This window comes from Neodiprion lecontei, chromosome 5 (genome assembly GCF_021901455.1).
Source record: "Neodiprion lecontei isolate iyNeoLeco1 chromosome 5, iyNeoLeco1.1, whole genome shotgun sequence".
Lineage (NCBI taxonomy): Eukaryota > Metazoa > Arthropoda > Insecta > Hymenoptera > Diprionidae > Neodiprion > Neodiprion lecontei.
In genome coordinates, this window is record NC_060264.1 from 6,002,794 (window position 1) to 6,023,277 (window position 20,484).

The 20,484-nt window shown below is 37.8% G+C and overlaps 1 protein-coding gene and 1 long non-coding RNA gene across 9 annotated transcripts in view; one reads left to right on the top strand and one right to left on the bottom strand.

Moving 5' to 3' along the window:
• Positions 1 to 20,484, bottom strand: part of LOC124294845 — a 123,814-nt gene that overhangs the window by 88,077 nt on the left and 15,253 nt on the right. The gene's annotated exons all lie outside the window — the stretch shown is intronic.
• LOC107226460 (leucine-rich repeat-containing protein 15) overlaps positions 1 to 20,484 on the top strand; it is a 120,104-nt gene that overhangs the window by 70,326 nt on the left and 29,294 nt on the right. The gene's annotated exons all lie outside the window — the stretch shown is intronic.

A 20,484-nucleotide genomic window follows, 5' to 3' on the forward strand; every position in this document is an offset into this window, starting at 1 on the left:
TCACAACTAAACGAGTTATAATTGTTATCTGAGTATCTTATCGTTATTATTTTATTTTCGAAACTTGTATGTATCGTAGTCAAACATCGAAAACCCAAACCGACCAACTGAATTGACAAGATATTTTTCGGTTTTGTTAGGTTTATTTCATCAGTATACGTAACATGTATTGTAAAGATGTGCATAATCAATTGTTGGATGACTGTTGAAAATGTTGATACGTCAGACATTGAAGATATAAAAAATTGATAATATGTATACAATTATACACGAATTAAGGAGGTCACGTGATAGATATCAGTTCGAATCTTCATCTCTACGCGTTTGCTACACATTCCATATATAATTTCGAGATACATAAGAGCGTTCAGGGTGCAGTCTGGGTCTCGTACCTTATATAACACCGTAAATACGATTTTACCATGTGAAATTCCCCAAGGTAAAAACGGCGAGAAACTAAATTGCAAAACTAACGTTATTTCGCGGTAAAGCACGGCGTCTGTAATAAACTCAAAGTTGACCCGGATGTCCTCGCCTTTAACCGAATGTACTTCCGTGAATATTATACATAGGTATACACCCCTAGAATTTTCAACACCCCGCTTTCGCTCTCTCTCTCTCTTTCTCTCTCTCTACCGCTCTACCTCCCTTCTTAACGTTCAAATTCGATGCCATACCGCGAGTAAAAGTGTTTTCATAAAAATCCGCAGAAAATTGAATCATGCACTATATGTGTATACAATGTAACAAAAAAATGTGAATGCATACATTATACACACCGTAATGACAACACTTATTCACGTATTCGAATTTGATCTCCCGTACGTATAAAGATCAAAATCTGTGAAGCGAAATTGCGCAGCTTTGAAATATCAATTGAATCAAACAGCAATTAATTATCAATAAACTGTCGGAGATCGGAGTAATTCCTCTGCAGGACGAGCGATGCAGATCCGTCATTGCAGGCATCGAGAGATAGGTTGCAGTTCAACCCGGACGTATGTAGTAATCCCAGTAGGCTTGGTTGAATTTAATCCAATTTCCCCGGAGATATGATACGCGTCAGGCTTATTACAGAACTGCGCAAACTGCCAATGGAAGCTGGATATAATACCGGCAACAGGTAGGCATCAATGGCCCAAGTCTCTGATTAATCGTCCAAACTCAATGGACAAAGTAAACTTTAAAAAAGGCGAGGCTTCTTCCCGCTTATCGATGTTGCGTTTCCGTTTTAATTTCAAGACTCAGTCAATGCTTCTGTATAACTTGAGCAGAGAAATTGATATCGGTAGGTATTTACACACACACATTCAATCCCGAAACGAAACTATTGTAGAATTCGTTCCAACTGTCAAACTCGTGTTTTATTTTTTTTATTTTATCAATCCTTGCGGGTTCGCTAGAAAAAACGTCGAATAAAATGGCCTGAATAATTCTGGGATACTCTTTAACTGTTATATTCTAAGGAAAATTACTTATCTTTAACAAAGTGAAATTTTGAATATGAAAAAAGAAGTCATTGACCAACAAAATACCGGAAAATAGATCGTTCTACTCAAAAAATCATAACTCACTGGACTGTCAACGTTTTGAGATGATAATTGACTGCGCAACTCTCAAGATATTTAGAACAAAACGAAAAAGGTGTTTATTTCAGTGAGTGAAGTTGAATTTTTGAAAAAATAATGAATTAACGATTTTTACGATACTTCGTTACTTATCCTGGATCAAATCAGATTATTTCGAATATTTTAAATTGATGGATTCTCTGTACACAGTGGGACATATTTCTCCTTTTGAAAACTCGCTGAAAGTGGAAAATCGCGATTTTATAATAATGTACCTGAATCTCCATCTACGTACAATACAACTAGCTAGCTGATTTAAATACGTTAATGGTATTTTCACGTTTCGAGTATATCTGTACCGTGTCTTCACCCTCCTCCTGTATTGTCTCAACTTTCAAGATTACCTATGCATTTAAACCCATTATCTCGCTGAACAGTGCAACGCGTTTTTCCCGCGATTCTTTCTCATCCTATTTTTGTTCCGTAAATTTCATTAATTTTTTTCAACCACGCGACATTTCCACACCGGCTTCAGCACAAAACCCTGGCGCCAGGATGGCCTGTGAAAATTGAATTCATGTAAAACTTGGTTAACGATTCGTTTATTATTTTTCTTCACGTTTCTGCGAAACAACAATTGTTCTATTCGCTTACAAGCAATGACGTATTTCCACTAGTACCGCAGCACGTAGAACCTGAGGTGTAACCTAAATACACACGATATCTGTACTCCGCACGTATCGAATTAAGAAAAAAAAAATGAGGGAAGAGGGAATAGAGAGGGGGGAGGAAAAAAGAACCGGTAATACGGGTTAAATCTTGAATGTCCGCGGTTGGAAAACAAGTTTCGTTTAAAGTTTCTACACGTGAATAGCGGCCAGTCGTTAATTCGAGATGAAACGACTCGCGTACAGCTGTAATCAACGAGGAATGAAGGACAAGTGGATATCGGAGAGTACGTATTGTAAATGTTTACTGCTGATTCTGACGGGGATATCAGGGCGCGTTGCAGTCTCTCGTCTAACCGAGTGAAACTCTCGTAGGTGAGTTGGTGCGAGAACCTGATACCAGGATTAAATTCAACGTTTGCAAAACGCAAGCTCGCAAGCACGCGCATAGAGTATTATCAGCATCTGGTTTCCAAAGAATTGATCACAGAGTATCTGTAAACCGATCTTGGCAATATTTACATTAGATAAATTTTTGAGACAAAAAAAGTTTAAGCTTCGAATAATTGTGATAAAAAAAAATTATTAGAATGCGAAACCTTACATTTTTATAATCAAAACGTCCTTTACGAAATGAAGTAAATAAAATATGTAACAATGATCCAGGAATTTTGCGAGAATTATGGGTGACTAAAAAATTTTAAGACGAGGAATTTCTCGCAAAATGTATTAAATACGACGCTTAATACTCCAGATGCCTCTTATCTTTGAATTAATTACCGCTTATCTCTAACTTGTAATTACACACCCGTGAATTTTAAATTTCGTTTTATCACCTTGACTGTTACTTCAAGTTTTTTCTGTTAAATTCGTGATTCTAGTAAGCAATTATAATTTCTTATTGATATTGATAAAGATGAAGGAAAGGAATTATGAGAAACGATTTATAATCTTCTCTTTCGTGTATCGAATATTATTTTAATAACAAACCGGATCGTGACGGAAAGCTTAGAAATGTTGGAAAACTTGAGACCTTAAAATATCAACAAATCAAACCTCTCGAAAAACATTCGATGAAACGATGAGAATGAATTCCGATGGAAAAAGAAAGTAATCGCAAGAAAAAGTGGTTTAGGTATAAAACTACACGTCAAATCCATCTGCCGTTAATTTTTATTGATCACGTTCACGGTTCACTCTATCAAGGATATGAAATAAAAGAAATCCAAGTCTAATTTCCGATTAGTTCTAGAGAAGAAACGATCCGCGGTAAAGAATACCGAGGTGTAAAAAAAATCGTGTTGGTCCCTACGAAAGGAGAAAAACCGTGCGCATATAAAAAAGGAAAATGAAAAGCAAAGATGGAAAAAGAAAAAAAAAAAAAAAAAAACCGTCACGATATCCCGCGAGGCGAAACGCCGCATCGGAGAGACGGTAAAAACTCAACTGCGTGCTTTTTATCTCGAGGGATCAATGGATAGGCAAATACCAAGAGGGGAACTTGGCGGTTTTATACTTGTTAGCAAAAGGCCCGACAGTATCCTCGCCCTGCCGTTCTCTTATCGAGAGAGTGTCGCCTCGCAGATTTATCGTTGCACATAGATTCGCGATAGAATTTCTCCCTCCGGCAGTGCAGCTTAAAACAATGCAACAAAAGTTTCGTTTCGGATGAAAATATTTGCTTGTAACCGCGTTCCAAGCCGTTGATATTTCATAAAAATTGCTCAATTTTTTTAAAAACATTACGTGCAAGAAAAAGAAGGATATTTCTTACCGTTTTATATGTAAAATATTAATGACAAAAGGAAAAATGAAAAAAGGGGAAACGAAGAGGAAAAAAAAAGAAGAAAAAAAAATCGGCGATTCGCTCGGGCTGCACGAGCATCAAGGTGGGGCAGAAAAAAAGTATTGAAAGCTATTCATATATCTTTATCGTTCACTTCCTGCTTCCGTTTTATATGATAAATCGTCAAGTTTCTTATACCACCCGCGGGATAAGCTTCTATATCTTATACACGCCTCGGTTCTAGTTTGAACCGAATATAACAGAGTAGACTGAAAAATTGTCTTCTATCGGTAAATTTCTTCTACGTAAGATTAAACGGAAGGAATAAAAAATTTACTTTTTACACCGTTGATTTATCAACAACGTCAAAGACAATTTCGTGACATTGTTTAATGTTCAGTTAACAAATGTTTAAAAGGACCCTTGCAGTTAATGCAGAAATTATCATATCTAAAAAATGATTAATGAAGCTATCGAACGGAATATAATAAACAATTATGATGTTATTTTTGATATTATATGACCGAAAGACTACACAAAACGAGGTTAAAAACTTTAAAGAGTAACAAGAAGATGTGCGCGCAGCACCTGCCTTTTAGGACTGTTGTTCAGAGATACATCTTTCGGTTCCGAAAGAGTTGATAAAAAAAAAAAAGATGAAAAAATACACACGGTACATTGTAAAAGAGTGCCGCGCCTCTGTGTTCGCCCTGATCCCATAAGGATCCTACACCACGGTCATCACCTGCCGCACACCTGTCTTTGCCCCTGCAGCGTGTGCCCAGTTTTATCATACATATATACATACATATATATACACCGCATTCCGTACGACGAAAATGAAAAAGGAGAAACAAAGGAAGAGAAAGAAAAAGAGAAAGAAGCTGTGGTAATTTTATATAAGAAACGAATTTACACCCTAAAGAAGAAACTAAAAAACCTGATTTAGCCCGTGTGAATTAAAAGGATATGTAAGTGAGGGAGAAAATTAAAAGGGACGAGTTTGCAGTTCCGAATTTGAAAAAAATTACATATTTGTTGGCGAAACTTGAATTAAAGAAATCAAACTTGGAAGAAACAACAAAGTTTCGAATGTTCCGAAACCCGAAGCTCAGAATTCCGAAACTTCAAATTACGGCAGAGCAAAATTTCGAAACGTAAAGTTCCGATAGAAGAAAATTCCGAAAAATCAAGTTTCGATAAAGTAAAATTCCGAAAGTTAAAATATAATCACACAGCCTAATTTACTCAACGAGTGGGTGTAAAAAATCAGAAAAGCCGAAAATCAGAATGAATAGGATTCCGAAAATAAAAATATCGAAATTCCAAAACAAAGAAAGATCAAAGTTGTGAAATTTCACCAAGCCAGAAATTCACAGAACTGAAAATCTTCGATCGTTCGGAATTTTGATGTTTCAGATCTTTAAATTTTCTCATTTTCGCATTTTCGGAACTTTGCTCTTTCGAAATTTCGAGCTTCGTGTTTCGGACCATTCGAAACTTTGACGCTTTGTCAAAGTTTGATTTTTTTACTCCAACTTTCACCACGAAAAAATTTGAAATTTGGTGCTTTCCGAACTTTTCAAATTTGAAATTTCAACCCCGCCCTAATTAAAAAAGGCTGTAAATGGTTGTAACGAAAAATCGTTAGTACAAAACCGAAAAAAACAAACTAATTTATCTTCACGGCACAGTTGATTCGACTGTGGAATTTCTTTTTTACCTTCAACTTTCGCTCAGAGCACTTTTTCATTCTCTTCTTCGACTAACGTCTGATTATAACAAGTGCAAAATGTTGACCGAACTTTAAATTTTACGTATACAAGTATAGGTACATGTATTGTAAGGGAAGAAACTTACCGAGTCTTTTCTTCCCAAGTTTGAAGCAGGTGTATTAGACCAGAATGTTGCATAGAAGTTTCGGGTAAACATATAATCAACATACTCCGTCTCCCGAGGCAAATAACTCGAGGCTAAGAAGGATGGAAGTTCAGGAGAGACGCCACTCGACGCCTAGATTTACCTATCTCAACGTGCGCATACGTGTATTTACTTTACCACAAGTATATGCGTGCATACATACCCATGCAATATGTATGTACATGCATATACGTGCAGCAATTGTTTGAACCCGAGCCCCGAGGGCAGGCGTTACTTTATGCACCCATTTGCATTATAGGTATGTGCGTACATGCATTCATACATGCGTACATAAGACACTGAAATTTATTCAAATGTGCAGACTAGGTACGCGAATGTCTAAAATCGGAACACTGAATTATGGAATGAATCGTATTATTTCAAGTGAAAAATTGTAGTCGTAGTTAAAAGTGAAGAAAAAAAATGATCCTGCACGCGATCATGCCTTTACACGTAATTAAATGTGTTGAATTATATTGGAATCAAGTCGAGTCAGCTCCTCGGTTTCATATTCGATGGGAGAGGCGGCTCGAAGTGCGACTTTCGGGTAAATGAAGAAAAAAAAAAAAGCGAAAAAAAGATAGCAAGCGATCAAAGTAAGTGTGTGATAATCGCGGTTCCGAAAGAGGCTTTGATAAAAAGCTTGAAACATTTTAATTGCCATCGTGCATGGCGCTGTTTGAGGGAGATATGATGTTAAACGAGATTGGCTGCCTGCGTGAACCAATTAGGGGAGAGGCTGCAGGTTTTAATTTTAAAAAACCGATAGCTTTCATTTTACGTGCCTTAATAAAAAGCCTCTGATAAGATATTTATGAATACAAAGCGAATTAAAGCCGTCTATCATCCGTTAATAATTAATCGATGCTACGTCTTTTTGTGACAGTATTATTAAAATACTCAAAAATTTTCGCAAGCCGTATTAATAAAATTGGAAAATTTTTGACATACAGCTTGAACGGTCTAAAATCGTACCTATTTTTAGGAGTTTTTTTCCAAAGAATATGAAAACATTTAGAACAATTTGATATTGAGGGTTTTGTTATTTACAGTATCGGGAACATTTTAGAATAATTATTATGAAAAAATGTTGGTATTGAAATTTCAAAATCTAGCTGCGAGTTCGAATCGATAAACAAGTTTCAAAGAGCGGTGTCAAAATTTCAAATCGATCGGATAAAAATTTACCGAGGAATCTGTGCCACCGGATTGAAAACGTGGTCGTTCACTGCTTATGCGCTTCATACCGTCATTTTGTTATTAATATAAATGAAAAAAAAATTCTAAAATATTCTTCAAACTATAAATAATAAAGCCTTCAAACTAAAATTCCTCCAAGTGTTTTCATTCCCTTTAAGAAATAGAATCCAATTACATTGAATGTACAGGTAATCGACGGAAGTGAAATTTTGAATCAGAATTTGCGACGATTCAAAATCACGTTCATTTTTTGTTACTTCTATCGAATCAACGATTCGGCGTTCGGTAAAACGATTTATAATCGATATTCGATAGAACCCATCTACTTTCGATCGATGAGCAGACCGAGAAGAAAGAGCATCATACTCTCGGTAAAAGCACCTTGCACCGCAGCAGGTATATAAGATCTCTAATAAACCGGTCCCTTTCTTTCACTGTTCGAGCAACGAGGGGTTAATCGCGACAATCTCGCCTCGACATAGCAAACAGCGCCCTCAATCAGTGCCTTTTTCCTAAATCTTCGCTCGGTGGAAATGGCCGGAAAGGCTAAGAAAAAGAAGAGGAAGAAGAAGAGTCAGGGCAATGTGATGACGGAAACGTTGGAGGGTAAATCCAATCTAAAGAATTCAGACGGACGGACGTCCGTCTGTAAAAAAGTGATTGAAACGTACAGAAATCCAAACACTGACAGATCTATCTCATTTAACATCAATCACGTCCGCGCTTCTCGCCGATTCTCTGTATAATACCTACGTATGTGTATGCATACACGTATACCTATGTGTCCGTATACATAGCATACGTATAGGATAACCCTGGATGGGTTTTTACCATGGATCAAAACCTCATTCGTCTCTCTGAATCCACGAGCGATTATCACTTAATCACCAATTTCTTTCCATAATTAGCTTTCGCAAATTAATGGCGATTATTACAACAATTTGTTAACTATAACGTGTAGTGTTAAAGCTTGTACGAATAAGAAATTAAATACCTACGGTACGTTGAATCGGGATAGAAAGAAGACTATATTTGTTTCTGTAAATTGACGTGGTAATCGGTATTGAATTTCACATTTTCTTGGGGAAAACATGTAGTTTTTGTGAAAACGAAAAATGCGCGTGGGACTTTGGTACAAAGTGTACGTCAGGAAGTTGGTTGGCCACAAATAGATTCTACTGTTTGTTAATTTCATTACGAGATGGTCGTACGTTTCGTATTATTCAAACAATGATTTCCGTAAGCTGTACGAAGATGTATTTGGAACTAAAATGAATTATAAAATACCGGAATTACTAACGAAAGTTTATTATTTATTATATTTTAATATTATTCAAAACCTGGCAGATTTGTTTGGTTTTATTCTACCAGAAACGGCTAGTTTTATTCAGAAGACCATTCTCTACAAATTCATTGAAAAACTTTTTTTTTTATTGTCTCGGTGTCGTCAAATATTTGATTTAACAACATTGATGAAATGTTGATGAAAAATCAAATCCGTTTCAGTGACTTTTTAGCAAATGATCATCCGAATAAAACGAACCACTACGAAATGAAATAAAACAAATATCCTAAAATTTTCAGCAAGTCTGATGCGATTTGGAACGAACTATCAATATCTAAACTTTTCTTATTAATCCAGTATTTATCGGTTTTCAATTTTTCAAGAGATCTTCAGAGATTAGGAATAATACAACTCGATAAGCACTCAATGTACGATTGTATCCTAACAGAATTGATAAAGGGTATCGATTTTTGGCCAACGGACTAACTGATCTCAGAGATCCAGGAATCAAATGATAGTTGAAATTTTATCCTTTTTCCAATCACTTTCCCTCTCAACTCTCTTTCTCTCTCTCTCTCTCTTTCTTTATCGATCACCCAATGGAAGAAAGCTCCATACGCCTGCAGAAGCGTATATTATATTTACACAAGTCACGAAGCGCTTTCTTTTCTCATAGACAGATCTAATTCGTGCCAAAGTAAAAAGCTCTTCGCTGCAACATAGGCATAATAATACGGGGCGTCGGGATGCAGATGCAACGAAGTGCGGCTGCTAGTAGAGCAGGGTAGGTATACTTACCGTTTGATATTCCATAGGTAAACCTTCACAGAGTGCAAGTTTTAAAAGAGCCGCCTTTAGCCTCGTATCTGCTGGATATCAGGCAGCTTTTGGCGGCGCCGCGCTTTTAGATACAACGTATAAAGTAGAGTCAAACGTAGACTGCACCTATCGCATATTGCAAGCTTCACACAAAGTGCACCAGTTGCTGTCACGTAAGTTTCTTTCTACGCTTTTGCAAACATGGAAAGTAAGATCGCGATTTCATAAAAATTGATCGACGTACCCTTGGCACATGATTTTTTGTGAAATTATCGAGCTTGAAATTGGCTGCAGGTGTAAAAATTGCTCAATCACTCGGTTTATACGATTCGAAAATTGAAAAAACTGAATTCTTAAACAATATTTAAACGAACCGACGTATCGTGCAGATTCTTTGAGTTATTCAATTCAAATACTAGCTAAGAACAAGCGAACTCGAATATTTTATAGATCGAGGATCAAGGATCAAGGGTATCTGATCCGCAACCGATTTGGCTGATCGATTACATTCAATACACCAAAAGTGACGGGCGCTGTATCGAATCTGTGCCACCGCGAAAGTTACGAGTTAGGTATGATTGATCGGTCAGGATTGCTCTTGCGGAGCGATATACCAACACTATCCACGTGGTTCAACAGGCAAAGGGATTCTGGAATTCTAACGTTCAAGTATGTTGTGAAAATGAAAGAAAGGGAAACGCTAAAAAATCACCGTGGAACAAGTAATTCGGTAACGTTCTGCAAACATCGATGACGTGTAAAAAGTATGAAAAGAATAAAAAAAAAAAGAAGGAATATAAATTATTAGAGATAATAGAGCGGATTCTAAGTTTATCTAAGTTTAATTGAAATTCTCACTTCTCGGACAGCAAAAGTAAGAAAAAAAACGGAAATTCAAACCTGACCGAATTCCAACTAATGATAAGTTAGATTGTAAATAATTTCAAAAGATTTACTTTATTCTGTCGTTTCTCGATGCCAATATCAAGATTCCAACGGTATTCCAGTTTCAATAAATTTTTAACCTCATTAGAATTGATCGTGAATGAATTCACTGAAAATTAACGTTGAGATAAATTCTTTAATCTGTACATCTGTTACGATCATAATAATCTAACGTATTTTAATAGGCATACCGTTATATTGAAAATTCACTTCATACAACTTGTACATAATTTACATTCACCGACAAAATGATTCTTGACCAATCAATGTTGAATTTTTGTGCTATTATTTACAAGAGGAGTCGAAAAAATTATGGTACATAAAATTTTCATATGAATATAATTCTACAGAAATAAACTTAACGTACTTCAATCAACGGGACCTTCAATTTTAGTTCACCTTCGAAAGAAGAGAATATTTTTATAAAATTCAGTTCATTTCAAACTTCGATTTTACAAAATTCTCTTTTTTAATTACCAAGTTTTCAACCGATCCGTATGCCCGATAGATCCTTAAAGAAAATGGAAAAGAAACTGGAACAACTAAAAAAACCAATATTCTAGCTCATCTCTCAAGCAATGTTTAAATGAAATTCAATTCATTTCAAATTTCGATTTTACAAAATTCTTTTCTTTGTTTAGTAATTTTTCACCCAATCTGTACGCCCGATGGATCCTTAAAAAAAATAATGGAACGGAAACGATGAAAACTAGAAAGGCAATATTCCAGTCCGACCCCATTCTTTAATAACTAATTCATCATCGTCTCGTTTCCGGCCATCAAATAGCGAATCTCCATTTCCTCAGGGCCGTCTCAAGTTGTCGCAACGGCGCCGAATCGGCAACGCGACACCTCCGCTTTTCTACAGAGACACCTTACACCCGACATTTTATGACCCATAGCCTTTTCCTTCCGTAAGGTGTACCTCGTTTCACGGACACGTTTCATAGGTGCAGCTTACCCACACACGCATTCACACATACGTACAGGTATATGCATGTCCCACGTGAAATTCACCCACCCATGGTGGGATACATGTACGTACGTGAAAACGTGGGTCCCGCATCGACGCAGACTTCCCATAAGATCCCGTCGCGTTTGCCACGCTGGCGCGAGTTGCGTGGGACGGAAAGGCGACACCTGTTCTCTGGTTGGATGCGTGGAAGTTGGAATATAGCGTGGAATAGAGAGTTTCGGATTTTCGAACGCATGCCGCTTCCCCCTTTACCTCGTACTCGCAACCCCCGGGGTGATGTTCAGGTTTACAATCGCGCATACAGATCTCAGGACACATTTCAAGACGTAATTCGTTCTCGTTCTACCGTAAACGAGAGCAAATGAAAAAAAAAACGAGCAATTATTTTACGTAGACATAAACGCGATGATCGCTTTGTTTCAAAGAGAAAATTTTCCACACTCAACTGCAGCAATCGCGACGAAATTGTACGAACGGAAACGTTGTGATAGAATTTTCGCAGAAATTTGAAAATTTCTTTACATACCTGATGCAAGATTTTTCCAAATTATTGATTTTAAAAATTGTAAATGATTCGAATCGATTTGAATAATTTTGAAAATAAAACTTAGTGCCTTTGAGGGTCGGAACAATGATATAAAAAATCTCGAGCTGAATCAGAGAAGTCCAGGGTCAGACCCAGGTTGAATTGGCACGGAATGCCCCATATGTAAGCTTGTAAAAAATGCGGGCAATGGAAGGGAAGACGGGGCGGCGCCCCGGTAACGTCCCAAGTAGACTATACGCCGGTCTATTACCGGTTCGCAATGGCGAATTGGGCTGGCGCATCGGTCGATGTTTCCGGTTCCGGTTACCCAATGTAGGGGAATTCGCTCGTAATGCCGCCCGATAAGCTGAACGCAAACCCCCGTGTAAGTCGCACCCCATGCAAAGACCATTTTCAAGCCAAGGAAAAGCTTTACTCAAAATCCGTGCGTGAGAAGCGCGTAATTAAAAAAACGGGGAATTTAGTGTATCTGTTTCGACAACTCTTTTCTGACCGAATCGAAGGCCTAGCTTTACGTACAAACTGTAAAGCATCGTTGTATTTGACTCGTGCTCAAAGGATCTCGTGCGGTTAGAAAATAAATTTATCCAAGTAGAAATAATAGGTTGAAAAACAAAACTGCACAGGTTGGAAATGGAAAGTGATGGAAAAAAAAGAAAAAATACGATAGAGAAATAACAGAAAGTAGGGCAATTTTTCTCGTTAAATAAGTTTCGTTTTAAAGATTGAGGTTAAAACCGCAATCCGAGTAGTAAAATAAACCTACGATCTATAATTGCGAGTGAATCAGATATTGTTAAAGAATTTTCAACGCGCATTGCAAAATGGTACAAATTTTTTTTTTTCCAATTTCAAACTAGAATAAATATCTCTGTAAGAAAAAAAAAAAAAAATAAGGATAAACAAACTTGGACAATTTATTTAAAAACTCTTTGCAATGCTTGTGGGAAAATCGAACAAGCACGCAAGTTTTCAAGATACGAAAAAGTCTGAGTCTGCACTCCGGGTGTTTGTTGATTATTATTCTCGGTGCAGTGCTGCGGCAAGAAAGAGGGAGGAAGGGAGTCGACTGTCCGGGGCGACGACCCTCGGCGATGGCTAACAATGATTTAAATTTTGCTCAGTCCTCGTTGCCGAAGCGGCTATAAGGGGGCCCCGATCTTCCCGATAAACGAGCCGGCGCGGCGCTCCCTCTAAGTTCCTCACATCTCGCAGGTAAATGCATAAGTGTAAAGCGTATGCATACCTCTATGTATGGTCGAACTCTGATCTTTGAATGCGGGTGGAGTGGCCGATTGCGAACGCGTCACCCGGTATAAAGTAGAGAACGTTAATTTGATAATTATAGGTGAAATGACGTAACTTGTCAGGTGCGGGACTGCAAAATTACGAGCCTCAAACCGAGATAAGAACTTGAAGATTTTGTTTTTCAACTTTCGTTACACCGCATGCCGGGACGATCTCTTGAAACTTGAAAATCAACCGCGCATGCGCCAGATAATTCAGTCTCATTGGTCGGCGAAATTTTCCCGACGCAGGCGGGCCAACGTACGCAAAATGTGTACGTTTGAATTTTCAAAGAGCATAAGCATTAAATTCCCACCGTTCTTCGAAGAGTCAACTTTCCGACCCAATAACAAATGATTTCCAAACATTTCCGAGTCACTGACTCGATTGTTCGAGATTCTAACCTCGAAAATTCGCGTCGACCACATCGCCGGCAGAAATAGTTTGGCAGCTGAAAACTCGGGATGGCCAGCCTGCGCGAAGAGCCGATAAAACTCGCGCATGCGCGGTTGATTCTTAAGTTTAAAGAGATTGTCCCGGTGTAAAGAAAAACGATGGAATGAGAAATGAAATCAAGTTGCACGTGCCTGCAGTTCGTATAACTTTTGAAAGCCGCGGTGAGCGCACCAGACCGTGGTTTCGTACATATATATGTCTACGCATATACCATAACGCAAAACTGTGAATGGGGAAGGCAGGGGGAACAGGCGGGGTCCGGGACTCCCGGCACTTCGGAACTGTCCCCAAAAGCCAGTGATGGATGTTGGCTTAATAACACGCCCACATCAGCATCCACTTTAGGCCAACCACGTGAAATATCCCCCTTGGGATACGACGACGTTGGCGTCAAGACGACGTCGCTCTCGACGAGACGAGACGCGAGGCAGCGAAATTTTTGATAAATAAAAAGAGAGAAAAATGAAATGACTGGTCGGCTTGAACTCGGCTCCCACCGTTTTTCATACGCGTACTGAAAATTGTACTTTTCATACTGCCTGTAAATATATACGTGATTCTTTGATTGGAGGAAATAATTTATTTCACTGGTTGAAAGTAAGAAAAATAATAAAACTTTTTTATGGTGTGTACAGTGAGTAATTTTTACCAAATTGCAAAACTTCTTGCTAATTTTACGTGTCGAAAATGCGATCTTGTAAATAAAAATCATTTCAGAAAATCAATGATAACCCTGATCAATTGGTATAAATTATTAACTGTACGCTGAGTCGTGGAATTAATAACGAGACATTCCTTCAAGTTGACACGCAGAAGCAAAGAATCACGATCAACGATTTTTTTATCATCGTCAGTCTGCCGGATCTCATTAGTCTAACAATAAGTGGGTCAAATTCTGAATGATTCGATGTATCAAACGATAAAAAATTTATCGTTCGTGATATACCGTCCAATATTTACGAATAATCTATGCCACACGATTCGGCGTTAAAAATTCGGAGAGTTCTTATACCATTTTGAGAGATCAATCAATTCCACGCAATTGTTATGAATTAGACTTTAAGACAATTCGAAATCCCGATCCATACCTCTTATTTTCCGTCCCGCATCAGCAGCCGCTAAATAAACCACGACTTACGCCAGTAACCCGTTACGTCATCGAAGCAGCAATTCTAATACCCCGTCTAATAATTCACAAAGCATTAGCCCCGTGTTGCTCAAGGATTTAACAGAAGTTCCCCAACAGTAAGACCGAAGGCTGGCTGGCCTTGCGGGCACAAGACCGTTCGTGTTTCAGATCCGTAAGTAACCAGATTAGCACCTGGCTGGGCAACAAGACGGAACGCCGTAAGACGCAGTGGTCAGCCTGGAGCCAGACGCTCTGCGTTTCCTAGTCTAACTATTTACCGTCAAATCCAATTCCTTATCCACGAACCGTGCAACGAATGGGTACAGTGACCGGATAACGGCGAGATTCCGCGTCAATAGAAGAGGGGAGTTGAAAAAGGCTGGGATTAATGTTTTGGTCGAGAAACGACAAGCTGGAAAAAGACTTTTTTTCCGATTCTCTTCATCATTGTGAAAAATAAAGAGTATGTCGATGGACGATCTCGAAATCGGTAGAGTGAAAATTCTGAAACTGACAGGACTTGGCAGTGAAATTGAAAAGTTTTGAAAGAAAGATGAGAAGAAGTAAAATTTCCACCGTTTAAAAAAAAAAAAATAAATGACTCGTATACTGGGTAAAACATACGAAAATTTATTCCGAATACATTGGCTTTGGAACATACATGCTTTGAAAGGTAATTTTTGTTTTGTTTATAAAAAAAAATGGCATATCCAGCCGGTTTTAGTTCGCCTCGTCAATTATGCGGCCGTGAAGCAACGTAACTAAATGACGGAACGAACATAAAGGGTGTAATTTTCGTTTTTCCACTTTCATCGAGCCTCTCCATTTTCCTGGTTGAAGCATCAACCGTGTATTTTATCGACTCACGTGTAACCATGTGCAGGCTAATCCTGACCCCGTCTGCAAGAGTCCCTTGCGTGTCTTCTGGCAACTAGGACCATTCAACTCATACGAGTTTGCATGGCTAGTCGCGATGCAGTTCCACGCCTTGTTTCAAACAACGATTCAAAATTTACGAGGATAGCTGGCAGCCTCCGCGGCAAATCTGACGCCCTTCGACCTAAACTATAGTCCAGAGATTGCGTGGTAATTTGCGGAGAGTAGATTAAACAGCGGCCTTTCATAGAATGCGTCGTAATCGACTTTAGATAAACTAGACGTGATTGGAAGAAAAATCTCGCCTGCGAGCTGATGATTTAGAGAAAGATTTTTTCTGCTCAAAGTGAAAAGAGAGAGAAAGATAAATTGCATTATTTGATAAAACGGGTATGCAAGCAAAAAACTGCACAGAGTTTTTATACGACTTTTTATAGATTTTCACTCACTGAAACGGGAAAAAATACTCAAAAAGTTACATCGCCTCAGGTTTTTTCTTGAACTCGTGTTTGTAGTTTCATTTAGAGTGAAATTACAGTTTTATTCGAAATCTGGTAGCCTATTCTTGATTCTAAAAATCCTATACTTAAGTGAGACTCGAGAATAAATACAAACAGGGAAATAGAAAATGGAAAGCGGAAACATGTTCGGAAGTGTATAAAAAAAAAGAAGAAGAAGAGGTTTCACAAGCAAAAAGAGTTAACACGGAATGTTAAATAAATTCCATAAAGAAATTGTTTGTTTAACTTCATAAGAAATGAGGTTTGGTTCATCGTAATATAATGATGGTTTTTACATTATAGTTGAGCTTTTTTCATGCAAACACCTTGCATTTTTCAAGAATACCGTACCTACGTAACGGCGAGAAATGAAAGTCATTTTTGAATTCAGTATACTCGAAAATATAACATTTACCAAACAAAGAAAATATTTTTCGTAGACCTGCGGAATTGTTCCTTCAAAATTTTCAAGTAAACTTGAATTTAATAACACCAACGATCGTCAACTGATTCGGCATGATTACAAGGGCAATTTTTCACAGTCTCGTACCAACTGCCGTGAAAATTACAACACAAATCAAATTGAAATCCCGGAGGGTGAATGAATTTCGATGAACAAACTGTACATGTGTGTAAAGCTGCAAGAGCGGTGATATCATCAGACTTTGATTGATACGATTTTAACCACGGCGAGAGCGCGTTCTTGAATTATAATAATTCTAACAATAATTCGCTCGCTGTCGAGAGATCGGGAATTGTAGAGGTAAAAAGTCACTCAAGCACGCAGCCTCGTGCATATTACATAACACTGGTCTTGTTGCCCTTGATATTTGAGTGGTCTTAGTAAGATTTCATGTCAACGACCCTAGAAGTAAGCGTAGTTTTTCAAAATTGGCTCTAATTATTTATTTTATTGAAATTATCATATATGATTCACAAAAGTAATATTTAGATGAAAAATTCGATTTTAAAGTTGTTCGAAAAAATACTCCACGGCATCACAAAAAATTTCCTTGTTTCCCTGATTTTTTCCTTCATGAATTTTGATAGAATTTACGAATAAAATCATGATTATATTAGAAACTGTCCCCCCCCCCCCCCCCCCACAATAACATAAAAAGTAGAGCCAATCTAATATAATCATAATTTAATTCGTAAATTCTGTGCAGAAATAATTTTTTGTTTTCATGTGGTTTTTTTTTCCTTTTTTGCATCGCATTGCAAAAATTTTTCGTCGTTATGCAATTTCATAAAATGTATTGGAATACAATTCACACATCGTTCTATCGCTTTAAAAACCCTGTCAGTAAGAATTGCGTATCAGCCGTTGTTCTGTCGTTGAAAAACGCGTCACGTCAAAATGTTTTTGCGGCATTTTGCAAAGTTATGGGGCCAAAGACACGGGCGTCCCGCTGTCTGGCAGCTACGCACCTGTTGGCAGACATACCCTCGTCTCTCTCTCTCTCTCTCTCTCTATTTCTCTCTCTATGCTCCTTTGCCACCTCTGACGTGAACAAATGGCACTGAGTAATGAATAAATTAGTTCTCGCATGTGACCCGAGGCGTTTGAAATTCTTCAGAAATCAGATACACCCATCCGTCCGTGGCAGAGATGCAGGTATAAATAAATAATTACGCACGAAAGAATGTGTGTAAATAATTAAATGTGTTTATTACAGTTGCACGGATACATAGAACGCATTATTAACGATTCCTACACAACATGTTCGATCATCGTTAATCGTTGCTGAGAAAATTACCGAACCCTGTTTTAACACCTTGGCTATTGTAAGTTTTCAACGACGATTCGTAAGCGTTGTAAATATGCGAATGCAATTAGTAATTAAGCTGGATGATTAATGACTCGCGGTAACAATTCGTTATAAATACATGATCCGATGGTGGTGGGAAAATGAGGGAGGGAACTGGATTTCGATGCGATGTAAGAAAAGTTTCAATCGTCACAAACAGTAATCTGCGTTGTTGAGTCAAGTAGAATTGATCGATCGTGTAATTATTTGTTTCTAAGCGTTGTGAACGTTGATATTAATGATTTTTGCAGTTTTTCCAAAATCGACCCAAAGTTCTGTTTCGCTTCGTAAAGAAAATACTGGAAACAAGTGAAACTTTGATCCGCAAATTTATTACTCGAGCTGCTTCGCCTGTATTATATTACTCAACAAAGTTTGAAACATTTCTACAACGAACTCGGTAAAATTTCAAGTGAATTTTTCAAGTTTCACGAAACTTATTCGATCCGAAGAAACTCGACGAATTTTGTCTCATTTGAAATGTTCGTGAAACGAAAACATCGAAAACATTAAACAGTGAATTCGAATACTTGACGCTAAATGTTAAGCAATCACAAGTATCAATTAATTCGTACAACGGACGAATTGAAAGCGGTGTTTCAATTACTTTTAAAAATATTAACACGAGTAATAAATGCTTTCAATACATCTATATTTAATCCTCCTCGATAATTCTTTCCCGCGAAAAATTCAACATCAGCAACAACATACGCAACATAATAAAAAATGATTAAAATCGAAGAGAATGAGGTACACGAGCTGCTAATTTGACGTGGAATGCCCCATATATACATCGTAAACCATCGCTCGTTGTCGCGAATGTTTTACCTACCGACGAAACGCGTCTCGTCACATTGCTGCACATTATCCGCAGTATCAATCGTACGAAGTGGTTTTCTTCGGTTAAGAAAACGAGAAAAAAGAAAGTCGAACGAAATACGAGCTTGCAAGTACGATGTGAAAGAAGAGCCAAGGAGCACGGAGGAGATTAATTTTTTCAAAATTCGCATTATTTATACACCTATGACTCATCTATGTAAATAGCAGCCTAAACTATTCCGTCGAGGGGAGAGAAAACGTCGTGGAAAAAAATGAAGAAAATGAAAAGATACAAACGAATTAAGTTATGGGTAAAAATGACCCATTTTCTACCGACTATTTATCGCTTTGTTTATTTTCATTATTCCGGGTCGCGGCTAAGTATAGCCGGAAGGCACGCCGACGACGCAACGACGGTCAGCCCCTAAATTTATCAACGGACTTCCGGCCCGACTGTCTACCGCTGGTTGAACAGAACTGTTGCCACAGGAAGCGCGCCGGCAACGACGACGGGTTGTAATGACAGGTGTGCTGCTGCTGTCGTTGATGCGCTTTTAGGCCAGGTGCCATAGCAAAAGATGAGAAATCCCTTGAATCTGCGGGCCAGCCGGTTTTTAAAATTATTTTTCTCGTTTTTTTTTTGTTTTCTTTTTTTTTTTGCGGGGAAACATTTCTTACTCCTGAAGTCACTGATGGATTTTAACGTAAAGCGACCGATTGGTTTGCAATAATTTGAAATCTACGCGTGAATTCACTTGGATCAATCAATCACGGAAATGAAAAGAGAAAATTAGCAGAAGACGGTTTTGAATGCGTTGATATTAAAAGAAATTATTCGAAATCGGATGTTTGGCGCTAGCTTGCAAAAATGCAAAAATCATAGAAGATTAAGTAACGTTAAGTCGCGCGAAGTTGCGGGTAGATTAAAAATTGTAGAATCGTGAATCTGAGAGTAATCCGAGTATCTATGGGCAATTCCAAGCCAACTCCACCTGCCCCCAATACTCACCATCTCCGATTTTGCTTGAACTTTAATATATTATTTCGGGGGTCGAAAAAGTAACCTCTGAATTATTTCAGATTTTTTCGATCACTGGTTAAAAGGCCGTCTTGTTACCGCACTAATTTGTATCCCAGCATCCGTCAGTCGTACGAAAAAATCATTAATACAAAAAATTTTTGCGACGATGTGTAATTGATGGAAATGTTTTTTGTCGACTTTGTTCGCGACTTGGCACATTTTTTTTTTTGTAAAAACAGTCTAAAAACATGATTTTCATGGTGTTGGCCACCTTCGATTTTCATAAAATTTTCACCATAAATTCCTTGTCAAAATACATTCTTTCTTCCATTTCACTTTTTTCATACTAATGATGGATGTTGGGATATAAATTAGCGCGAAAATGAGACAAATTTTTAACCAGTGGTAAAAAAATAAAAACTGAAACAATTCAGGGGTTACTTTTTTGACCTCCGAAATACCGCATTAAAGTTCAAGGAAAATCGGAGATGGTGAGGGTTGACGGTAGCTCGAGTTGGCGTGGAATGCCCCTTATACAATAACGAAAGTTAATAGAGTCCCTCGGTTTCAATATTTCATTTCGCGTTATTGCCTGCAATATGAAAGTTGATAGCCCACAAAATTAAGGGTTGACTTTCCGTGATTCGATGTTACCGAAAACCGTGATATTTGATCTGATGAATCGGAAACGCGAGGGATCAAATAGCAGGCTCATTAAAAACCGACATCTCGAGTCGCTGCGATGAATTTTTCAATTAACACATCTGTCCGCGAAACGAAAATATTTTATATTTTATTGATCCTACGATGCGTTTTTTGTCAGAGACCGTTTCATTATTTTGTCTATATCGTGAAACAAATATGTACGATT